This window comes from Peromyscus leucopus, chromosome 6 (genome assembly GCF_004664715.2).
Source record: "Peromyscus leucopus breed LL Stock chromosome 6, UCI_PerLeu_2.1, whole genome shotgun sequence".
Taxonomy (NCBI): Eukaryota; Metazoa; Chordata; class Mammalia; order Rodentia; family Cricetidae; genus Peromyscus; species Peromyscus leucopus.
This window is the reverse complement of record NC_051068.1, coordinates 132013912-132025154: the sequence shown is the minus strand read 5'-3', so window position 1 is coordinate 132025154 and position 11243 is coordinate 132013912. Positions and strand designations below refer to the sequence as shown.

General features: G+C 47.8%; 1 long non-coding RNA gene across 1 annotated transcript; it reads right to left on the bottom strand.

The window, feature by feature from the left end:
* Positions 1-5190: 5190 nt before the first annotated feature.
* Positions 5191-5633, bottom strand: LOC119088141. Its single transcript, XR_005091715.1, has 2 exons — positions 5475-5633; positions 5191-5346 (listed from the first exon to the last, which is right to left on the bottom strand). It is a non-coding gene; the product is annotated as an uncharacterized LOC119088141 (long non-coding RNA).
* Between the last annotated feature and the right edge of the window lie 5610 nt (positions 5634-11243).

Below are 11243 nucleotides of genomic sequence, written 5' to 3'. Positions count from 1 at the left end.
AGGCTGCTTAGGGGTAGATTGGCCCAAGAACAGTATTTCCTAAAGGCCTCTGGGAAGCAGGAGCCATCCTCACGAGAGTGGAGAGAGACAGAGATCTCTTCCCGAAGGAGTTGTAGGCATGCACATCATTAATGCTAGAAGTTTGCACAGCTCTGATGATCCTGGTGGCAATGGCAGCTAACATCTATTAAAACTTAGAATGAATGCCCTGGGCCTAGATTAGAGGGCCATAGTGTGGCGGCCCGTTTGGGTCTCCTGGTGGCTTTGTCCAACAGGGCTGCATGAAGAGGATGACTGGACCATGGGCTGAGTAGCAGGTGTTTGGAAGGGTCTACACTTGGCTGTACCTAGCAAGGGGAGGTCCTTTGCTCCTCCCCTTGGCATTGTCATAAAAAGCCCTTTGAAATAAAGTTCAGGGCCGGCAGATTAGGATCCAGACCCTCCCGAGGCTATCCTGTGTCTCTGTCTTTCCTCTCGTTGTCGTCTAGGTATCTTTTTCTAGCTAATATTTCTCACTTCTCCCTACTCAAGGGCACCCTGGGACGTAAAAGTGGGGGCTGGTCCGCCACACCATAGGACCCCCTTTAACCTCACAGTCACCCTATAACATATATTTTAGGGGAGGAAAAGGCTAAGAAATTTGTTTCCAGAATGGAATAAGACAGAAGATCTCCCACGAAGTCCCCACAAAGCTACAACCCTGAGTTCCATCAACCATATCAGGTTCTGCCCTGGGTGGCCAGAGCACTCATCAACTATCATTTTGGTTTTCTGCGCTTATCTCCCTGCCAACACCACTAATCCTACTACCAAACTATGATCATCTCTCACCTCAGCCACAAGTGATCATGAACGCCACTGAGTGTTTCCCAGTGCTGGGCACTGTTTAAACCACTCCCTGTGGCAAAACAGAGAGTCAGGAATCACAATGGGATCCAAGAGGTACCACTGCCGCTGGGATCACCAGTTACACCTTGTGGCGACCCTTATATGACACCTCCATTCACAGAGCAGTGATTGAACTTGCTTGGGCTCACACTGCCCATCAATGGCCGAGGCGTGCTTGAAACCTGGCAGTTCGCCCAGAGCTTCTGACCCTTTATAAGTTCCCAGATTGACCTCTGTGCTCTTGCCCTCCTGGAATCTTCGGTAGTCCATGACCTTTTTTTATATGACATGCATGACTCAAAAATCCCCGACAGCTTCCTCTCAACCCCAGCACTCCTTGGGGCCGCAGGAAGCCCCATGGGATCCAGCCACCCTGCCCATTTCCTAAGTTTGCTGAGTTTGTCACCTCGGGACCTTTGCCCATGCCATCTCCTCTGCCTCTGCCCTATGCTTCTTCTGGATCCTTCATGAGTTCACTCCTCAACTCATTAAAGACTGTCAACATGCCACCATGAATTTTCTGTGATCTTTCCATAAGTAACTGCCAACTCTCACCTGCCCTTCATTCCTTCATCTTCCTTTGTCCTCCCTCATTGCACTTAAAATTCTAATTCCTTCATCATCGTCTTGGGCCACAAACTCTTGGACATAAACTGGGACTTTCTCATCCTCAGCAGTGAGCTTCCAGGGCGAGAAGACCGCTTCACCCGGCACTTAGTGGGAGCTCTCAGTAAACACCAGGTGGGTAAATGGAGATGCACTGGCCTGTTCTGGGCGCCTGGTCAGGTCTCAGGACAAGGAAGGAGTATGGGAAAAACAGGAGAGGAGAAGAAGGTTCGCTCTTGGTATTTCCAACCAACAACGTTTATTTATTGATTCCGAGTATGAGGTACGTGGCACATATCAGCTCCTTCAGTTCTCACTGAAGCAGGTTAATGACCCAGGACAGGAAACAATGAGCCCACTTGTATCAATTCCTTGACTTGCACTTGGCAGCAGGAAGGGCTCATTATCAAAGACACACACTGAATTGCTTGTCGCGGTGTGGCTCAAGCCACAAGACTTTTGCGTTTACCCCTTATGATTCAGCGGCTCTCTCCTAGGGCCTGTTCAATTTATGCTGCTTTTACTGTATCTCCAAGATAAAAGGCTTATTTCTACTGCCCACCATTTCCTCAATTCAGCCTTGAAACTCTCCTTAGTGTATCTGGTATGATTCATCAAATCCACGTGGCTTTCCTCTGTAAATGGCTCTGTCTGGTTTGCAGGGAAGGATCCTGAGCTTTTCTAAAGATGGCCTTTTAGAACATCTTTAGAAACTAAGATATAATTATATAACAACAAACAACATTTCAGGTGCATGCTGGAGCAGTGGCCCAACTGCTACATGCTTAGAGCTTTCATTTTGTGCCAATAAGAAGAAATTCCCAAGGTCCTTACGCAAAAACAAAGATTTTAAATGGTCTGTTTCTGTGCTGAGAAAGCACGAATGTTTTAGTAGAATAAACCTTCCCTTGGTTCCTTGTGCAGTAAGACAGGCCATTCGGTTGGTTTGTGGTTAACCTGAATTTACACAATGAGGATGTGGCTCCCCCTGCAAGTTTATGTCTAGCACGGGAGTCTTACCAAGTCTGGACTGTGAGCAGGACCCGGTTTATGTACAAGCTCTAGGCTAACAGCTCCCGGTTATGCAGACGGGCAGGGGTGGGCCTGATCGGCCCCTCTACTTCTCTGTCTGTTCACCAGTGTAAGCCCCTAAAGCCAGTCTGGGGCTACGGTTGCAATCCTAGGTCATGTATTACACGTTGCATGCCTCTAATCTGAAAATTGCATAAGAGAGGCCGACTCAGCGGTTAAGAGCGCTAGTTCTTCTTGTAGAGGACCCAGGTTCGGTCCCCAGCAACCACATGAGAGCTTACTACAGTCCCTAATTTCAGTTGGGGATCGATTACCTTCATCTAACCTCTGAAGCCACCAAGAGTGCATGTGGTGCACAGAAAGACAAGTGAGCAAAACACTCACAAACATAGTATAAATAAATCTAAAACAGACAAACAATAAAAACAAAACAAGAAAACTCTTATAAAGATATTGCATGAGGCTGGGGAGAGAGCGCTGTTGGTAGAGTGCTCGCCTTGCAAGCATGAAGACCTCAGTTTGGTCCTCAGAATTCATGTAAAAAGAAAGGAAAGGAGGCGGGAAGGAAGAAAGCTGAGCGTGGCTGCATGTGCTTGTAATCCCAGCACCGAGGAGGCAGAGACGGACAGGTCTCCTTGGCTTGCGGGATGCCAACTAGCCAGTTCTGTGAGCCCCAGGTCCAGGTGAGAGACGGTGTCTCAGAAAACAAGGCAGGCAGCGCCTGAGGAACAATAGCCAAGGCTGACCTCTGGCCTCCACACTCACACACACACACATGCTTACGCTTACACACACACACACACACACACACACACACACACACGCTCACACACACTCACACACACACTTGCACACACACATGCTCACACACACACATACACACCTACTTACATACATACTCACACACAAATCCACACAAACGTATACACAAATTGACTTTTATTATGTAAGATTAACTATAAGTTATGCTTTTAAGGAATATATGAAACATTTATGAATTTCATGTTCAGAACCGGGTCTCATGCAAACATGACAGAAACAGAAAATAAATGCCAACTGAAACACTTCTGATCTCAGGTATTTCGGTCAAAGGAGACTCGAGTGGAGTAGTTTAGATAGCACATGATGCTGTGGGATCTAGAGGCTGTTTTCCAGAAGGATTCAGATTCTCAAAGGCTAACGATATTGAATGGCACCGCCCTAACCAGAGACACTTGATTTCTAGAACCAACGTCACTTCTGAGAGATACTTTGGACATTTATTTCTCCTAAAAGGAAAGAGAATTTGCACATATTCCTGGACATCAGTTCTTATCTCCACAGTGTCCTGGAAGAATTCTTTCCCTTGGGACCCGAATGCTAACTCGTTCCAGGTCACATGGAGAATGCAAGGAAGAGAGAATCTCTAGTGTAATCTTCTGAGTTTACATTGCAAGGGAGCTAGGCTAATCAAGGCAAGAATAAGCAAAGCCGACCCTTTCTGAGGTCCAGACTTCCAGCGTCAACACTAGATGTGAGTCTCACGGCATACAAAGCATCCTCAGGCTCTTGTACAATGGACTCCCAGAGGAGGACTAGGAGGCACCGGAGAGGTGCCTCGGTGGTTACAAGCCCTTGTCGCCACTTTTCCACAGAACCCAAGTTTGGTTCCCAGCAACCACATCGGGCAGCTCACAACTGCCTCAAACTCTAGCCCCAGAAGATCTGATGCCCTCGCTAGTCTCCTCAGTCACCTACCTACACTGGCATAGACACTGCATTACACATAAATTAAAAAAAAAAAACAAACTATGCAGGTGGAACCAATGGCTAACAATTAAAACACCACAACTGGGCCTCTGAGAGAAGAGATAAATGGTCAGTGTGCTTTGGCAGCCTCAGAGAGCAAGGTAGAGCTCAGAATGACTTGGTAACTAGTCTTCACAATGATGCTTTGAGTCAGCATGGCCACTGGGACCTGATAGTCACTATACTCATGTTTTGTATGACATGGGCACCCAAGAGATGTGGACAAATCGTCCATCAATTTCAGTCTTGATTGAGCTCCTCGGTGAATATGAGTTAGATCAGCAGTTCTCAACTTGTGGACCATGACCATCAGAAAATACCTATTTCCAATGTTCTTAGGAACTCCCAGCCATACATTTATTATTGCTACTTCATAACTGTAATTTTGCCACTGAGTGGTGTCTCAGTTCCTAAGAGAACCACTGAGTTAGATACTTGACTATTTTATTCTTCTGAAACACCTCATTCCCCTGATGGTCACAGACAAAGGGAATGAATTTCATATATAATATATGTATGTATATATTTATATTTCATATATTCATACATAAAATCTTTCAAACTTGGGTTCCAGAGCATTGTTCAAAGTTACTGCTTTCTGTAGCTGCTTTAAATGGAGAGTGGCGGTACACATTTCTAAACAGAACACTTGGAAGGCTGGCCTAGGAAGATCTTGAGTTTGAAACCAGCCTGGGCTACATAAAAAGACCCTTCACAAAGGGTGAGGGAAGAACTCTAGAGTTGTTGCTTTAGATAGCAAGAGACTTTAGAGTAACATTTACTCAGAAATATATTGTTGCAGTCTATGAAGTGAAACTATCTTTACTCAATGATCTTCTAAAATTCTCAAATCACTGGTTGCAAATGAAACCTGTGTGACTTAATTGTATTCCTGTGCACAAAGCATCATTTTATTCTTTTTCAGTTTTCCATGAATCCAGTCTTCAGTGAACACCAAACAAGGTATGTTTTCTGTAGTAAAACGAAGTGTATTCCCAGTCCCTAAGGCTCTTCAGCTGGTTAAACACTAGGCTGCAAGAGAAGCACCGTGAAGGATGTGGCTGTCTGCCAGCCAGGGACCCCAGCTTCCCACTTCATCCCTCCAGAAGAGGTTAGTTTTCCAGCCGCCTGAGCTCCCCACAAGGATGGTTCTGCCTCACCCCAGCAGTCCTCCTGACCGGCCAGAAAGAGCTGCCCTGCTCCAGGAGAAGGCTCCCAGGCTTTGCTGTACAGGTCTCTAGAGCCTCCTCCAGAGCAGCTTCGGCCACAGCTAAGCCAATTCAGAGGCCAACAAATTGGTTGTTGCCTGCTCGGAGTATTTCCCTTTGGGAAGAACAGAATGTTTCTTTGAAAGCTGGAAACGCCTCTAGGCTATCTCCATTGATGACTCTCTCTTATAGGATAACAGCCATTTAATACTGTTTTTGTTTGTTTGTTTGAAATAGGGTAGAAATGGAAATCTATTGTGTTATTCTCTTTCAAAACCTTTCCTTGACTCCCTACTTCCTCCACAGTATGGCCTGGGACCCTTATTGTAGACTGGAAATTCTGCTATCAACTAATTTGAACTACTTTCCCGTCCTTGTCTTTCACCCACCCAACTTCCTTGGCCCGTCATGCACATGCGCACATAGTCCCCCTCCACACATGCGCACACGGTTTCCCTCCACACATGCGCACACAGTCTTCCTGAGCTCCAAAGCCTCTAAACTGAGGACTTTGCCTCAAGTTCTTTCTGCTCTTTTCTTGCTCACACTTGGGCTCTCTTTGGGGGTGGCCTTTGGCTTTTCCACAAGTTACTCAAATCATTATTCTAAGTACTCCTCAAAACCAAGTTCAAATGCTTCCTCTTTCCCGACTGTCCCCCAAACTCTTACTTCGCCCTCACCTCACTTTGCCTCTCCTGGCCCATTCCTCAGAGTGACCTGTGTGACCTTTGTGCTCCTGAAGGACAGGACCATGTCCACTCACTCTGCATCCTTCAAGCCCTGTCTGGGGTCTTGCCTGGAGCAAAAGGTCACTAAGTGCTAGCTTCCACTCACGGTCCACGGGCCAGTGCTCGTAGTCTGAAAGCCATGCAGCTAGACCTAGCTGCAAGGGGAATGGGCAGCATAGACTTTATGCTGAGTGGCCATCACCCCACTGGGATCTCTAATACCGAGGGAGAGGAAGATGGCTACTGGCCCAAACAACTGGTAACTTCTGGCGTAGGTGTTCAGTAACAACCCCACAGACTCCGCATAGCGTCTCCTTTGCAGCAGACACTGCCTGCCCCAGAAGGAAAAGGAGTAAGGACCTGGAGGTGGGATGGATATCATCCACCCTGAGATGTGGGAGCTGACTCTGAGTCTCCAGCTTGCTTCAACGGCAGCTCTATTTGCTTTACCAGGAGCCTGACAGAGTCTCTAACCTGCCAAATTTTTACTGCCACCTGGCTTTGGTAGACGGACACTGGCGTAGATGCCCGCAGGGCAAAACAGACAGGAAAGCTGTTGAAGTCAGTGTTGAAATGGCCAGCGGTGCAATTTTCATTTCCTTCCAGCTTCCTGCTTCATGGTTTCTCTAAGAATGCAGGACTTGTGGTCCCACTTGAGTTCAGCTAATATTTAGTGGCCTTTTGCTCCAGGCAAGACCCCAGACAGGGCTTGAAGGAGTGGACAGGGTAGAGGGGAGTGGACGTGGTCCTGTCCTTCCGAAGCACAAAGGTCACACAGGTCACTCTGAGGAATGGGCCAGGAGAGGCAAAGTGAGGTGAGGGCGGAGTAAGAGTTTGGGGGACAGCCGGGAAAGAGGAAGCATTTGAACTTGGTTTTGAGAATAACGATTTGAGTAACTTGAGGAAATGGCCAAAGGCCACCCCAAAGACAGCCCAAGTGTGAGCAAGAAAAGAGCAGAGAGAACCTGAGGTGAAGTCCTCAGTTCAGAGGCTTTGGAGCTCAGGAAGACTGTGTGCGCATGTGTGGAGGGAGACTGTGTGCGCATGTGTGGAGCTGTCATCATGCCATACCTTCCAAGCTCTGGGATTTCTGTGGCCAAACTTCTTTCCTATGACAGAGAGCTACACTCTGTGTCACAGGCATCCACAGCTAAGTCAGAGAGAGACATTTCTCACTGGAGTTCTTCCTAGGAAACCACTGACGTCATAGCATTCGTTGGAAAGACTCTGAAGTCCTCACCCGAAGACGCTGAAACGCTGGATGTATCAGTCTCTACCCCACCACCTCTTCTGCAGCTCAGCTTGAGAGGTTCCGCTGGAATTTTGACCCGGAGTCCTTCAGTGCGTTTGTTCCCTTCCAAGTTCTTACCCTAGTTGACCGGAAGACCAATGTCTGGTGGGGTTGACACGAAAAGTTCCGTTTCTTATGGAGAGAGAGTTCGCTAAATGCCAGTCACTGCATATACTCCCTTTGTATCTACGGCCCCATGTCTCTGTGACAGGTGCACAGGTAAGGTCATGACCTCTTTGCTGTACTGAAGGAAGCCTGGGGTTCCAGGCAGTGAAAAGCTTCCCCAAGGTGACACAGCTCCTCAGTCACAATGTTGGATCCACGTCCAGGTTGGCCTGGCTCTGGAGTCCATGTCCTTGGTCACCCAATGAAGGAACACAAGCTGGGGATTACAGAAGTATTTCTCTGCCAAGGGTGGAAATGAAGCTGTGTGGTAAAGCATATGCAAGAAAAGGAGGAGGAGGAGGGAGGAAGGCAGGAAGAGAGAGAAGAAAGAAATGCCTGGTTCACACTGTTGTAATCCCAAGACTTGAAAGAGTAGGAGAATTTTCATGAGCTTGAGACCAGCCTGAGCTGTAGAGTGAAATTGTCTCAAAAACCAAAACAAGGGTGGGAAGATGGCTCAGTGGGGGAAAAAAATGCTTCCTGTTGAGCCTGGGCCTGAACGCCATCCACAGAGCCCACACATGAAGCACACGTGTCTGGAATTGCAGCCACCCCTTCAGGAGATGAGGGGTGGAGACAGAGAATCACTGGGGGCTCAGAGCTGGTTGGTGTGGAGTATGCAACAGGCAGAAACAAGGCAAACCCTCCTTGAACAGGTGGAAAGTGAGAGCAGACTGTAGGAAGTTGGCCTCTGATCTCCACCTGCAGTCACTGTGCATACTCACACTGTATCTCTCTCTCTCTCTCTCTCTCTCTCTCTCTCTCTCTCTCTCTCTCTCTCTCTCTCTCACACACACACACACACACACACACACACACACACACACACCCCAAGTAAACTTTTGAAAAACCAAAAGCAAAACCTTTTTTTAAAGGCTGAGAAGATGGCTCCATCAGTAAATACTTGGATCTCAAGCATAATGGCAGATTTTAGTCCTCAGAACACAGACTAAAAGATAAACAACAACGAAAATAAACCAGCAGAAAACAAAATTGGGTATTGTGGCAAGTTCTCAGAACCGAGGAGATGACTCCTGGGGCTCACTGGCCATCCAGCATAGTCTGTTTGGTGAGTTTTGGCCAGCTGGTGAGATGGGGCCCCATCTCAAAAAATAAAATAAAATATGGATAGTGCCTAAAGAACAGCACCAGAGTTTGTCTTTGGGTCTCCACGTGCATGTGTGCATGAGCACATGTACCTGCACGCAGGAAGCGGGAAAGATGCAGTGGGATGGGGGGGGGGCGGAATTCTCAGCGATTCATCCTGCTTTTGTCCCTGCTGCCCTCCAAAGCAGCACAAGGACCCTTTTCTGAGCATTTCCCTCTTCACTCCCCAGAAGAGAAGAGCGATCATGAACTTCCTTTCCTCTGGTCCTCAAGTTCTGTAAGCAGCCTGGGGAAAAAAGTGCTCGCCCTCACAGCTGAGTCTGGGAGTCTGTCCTCTTTCTGATTTTTCTCTTCTAGGTAAATACACACTGAGCTGGGTGGTTTTGTCTTAAGTAGTGAGAAGTTACTGGGGTGCGCATATCAGCAACCAGAGCCATAGACAATATCCATAAACTGCAACAGGCATTGCATTGACGCTTTGACTAGGCGCCCAGACTCTGTCTGCAACTCTTTAGGAGAGTGAAATTTCCAGGTTTGTTTCAAAGGCAACTTCAGAGACCACATCTTGTAGCTAGAGTTTTCCTGCCTTGCCCACAGACAGGACAAATCTTTGTCACCCGCCAGTCCCACAGCCGCTCAGACCCAACCAAGTAAACACAGAGACTTATATTGCTTACAAACTGTATGGCCGTGACAGGATTCTTGCTAACTGTTCTTATAGCTTAAATTAATCCATTTCCATAAATCTATACCCTGCCATGCGGCTCATGGCTTACTGGCATCTTTTCATGCTGCTTGTCAGGGTGGCGGCTGGCAGTGACTCCTTCTGCCTTCCAGTTCTTTTATTTCTCCTGTTAGTCCCGCCTATACTTCCTGCCGAGCCACGTGCCAATCAATGTTTTATTTATTGACCAATCAGAGCAACTTGACATACAGACCATACCCCAGCACAGCCAAGTGCAGACCATCTCAGACACCTGCACTCAGGCCCGTAGTCCTAATCATCCTCTATGCAGACCTGCTGGCTAAAGCCACGAGGAACCCGAGAACAGACTCCCACAGGACATACAGAACATTCCACAGCAACATCACAGGACTCTGGAGCCTGCTCACTCCTCAGGAGACCAAAGAGAGCCTAGAGATTGGGAAGGAAAGAAAAGTCTGTGGGGTGACCTCAGATGGATAGTGCCACACAGTGCCCACCCATGCTGGGTGCATCCTCACCCTCCAAAGGGTGCTATTTATGAGTCCCTACATTTGGGGACCGAGGTCTAACCCAATGACTTTTCCTTATACCCCCTCTGCTCTTTTATGATTTTTATTGTCTTTTTCCACGGTGTCCTGTGGCCATTTTCCTGTTACTCTTTTTCAGGGTTCACAGAGGGAGAGTCTGGCTGACCACTTGTTTTGGTAGCTGTTGAGGTGTCCTGGGTGGCCCAGCACTGCAAGCTTGTTGGAGATGAGGGCTAAGTAGTGTTGTGTCAATGGACTATGAGGCCAGAGATGGGTTGGATTATCATGGATTGTGTCCCAAAGGTCACTGGGAGTGTCTAAGAGATCCTAGCAGCAAGAAGTTGGGTACACATGCCTGGTGACTGAAGAAGAAATGACAGCCAGACCCTCCAGGCAGAGCTGCCCTAAACTGGAACCAAAACCACTGTGGAGGGTACTACCCAGCCAGGAGCCTTTAAAAGCACCCCGAAGACATCAAGAGCCAGCTTTAGGCAACGCTAGGGTATGACCTCCAACTGAAGTGGGCCTTTTCTTCCTTCTACCTTCCTTCATGCACTGGGAAGACGCTCCCTGACCACCGCCCAGTTCTCCAGGGCTAGCTTCCAGCTGGAAGGAGAAAGCATTGTACATCTTTCCAGGTTCAGAGGTTTGCTTGCTCTCTTGGACTGGACATTCTGATTGCTGAATTAAGCCAGCTTTTACTGTTTACATGGATTCCAGAATTTTCTGTTACATAAGAGTAAGCAAGCCATGGTGATGTGTGGCTGCCGCAGGTCTCAGCCCTGAGCAGAGGAGGGTCAAAATGAGTAAGCGGAGGATAAAGGGAGATGGAGAATCTCCAAACTAGTGTCTATTCTGTTTACCTTAAGAGTCAGTTTCTGCTCACTGGTGACTATTCAGATGGTGGTGTCCCTGCAAACACAGCTGTCTGCACCAAACAGGAAGGTCTCCAGGATCCCAGGCGAGGGGACCGTCGCTCTGAACTCGATATGACCTGAGTCAGGAGAAGAGGCATGCCCTCTGTATGAGGAGGACCTTGTTCTCAGTGTCTCTTTGGATTAAGAGTTCCAATCCACAAAGACAGCAATGAGCTCTGTCCACACTTCTCACTGGACCTAGGCTGGATCAAAAAGTGTAACTTGGCCAATAATACAAAAGACTATGACATAACAGTATCAAGGCAGTTCAGGAGATGCC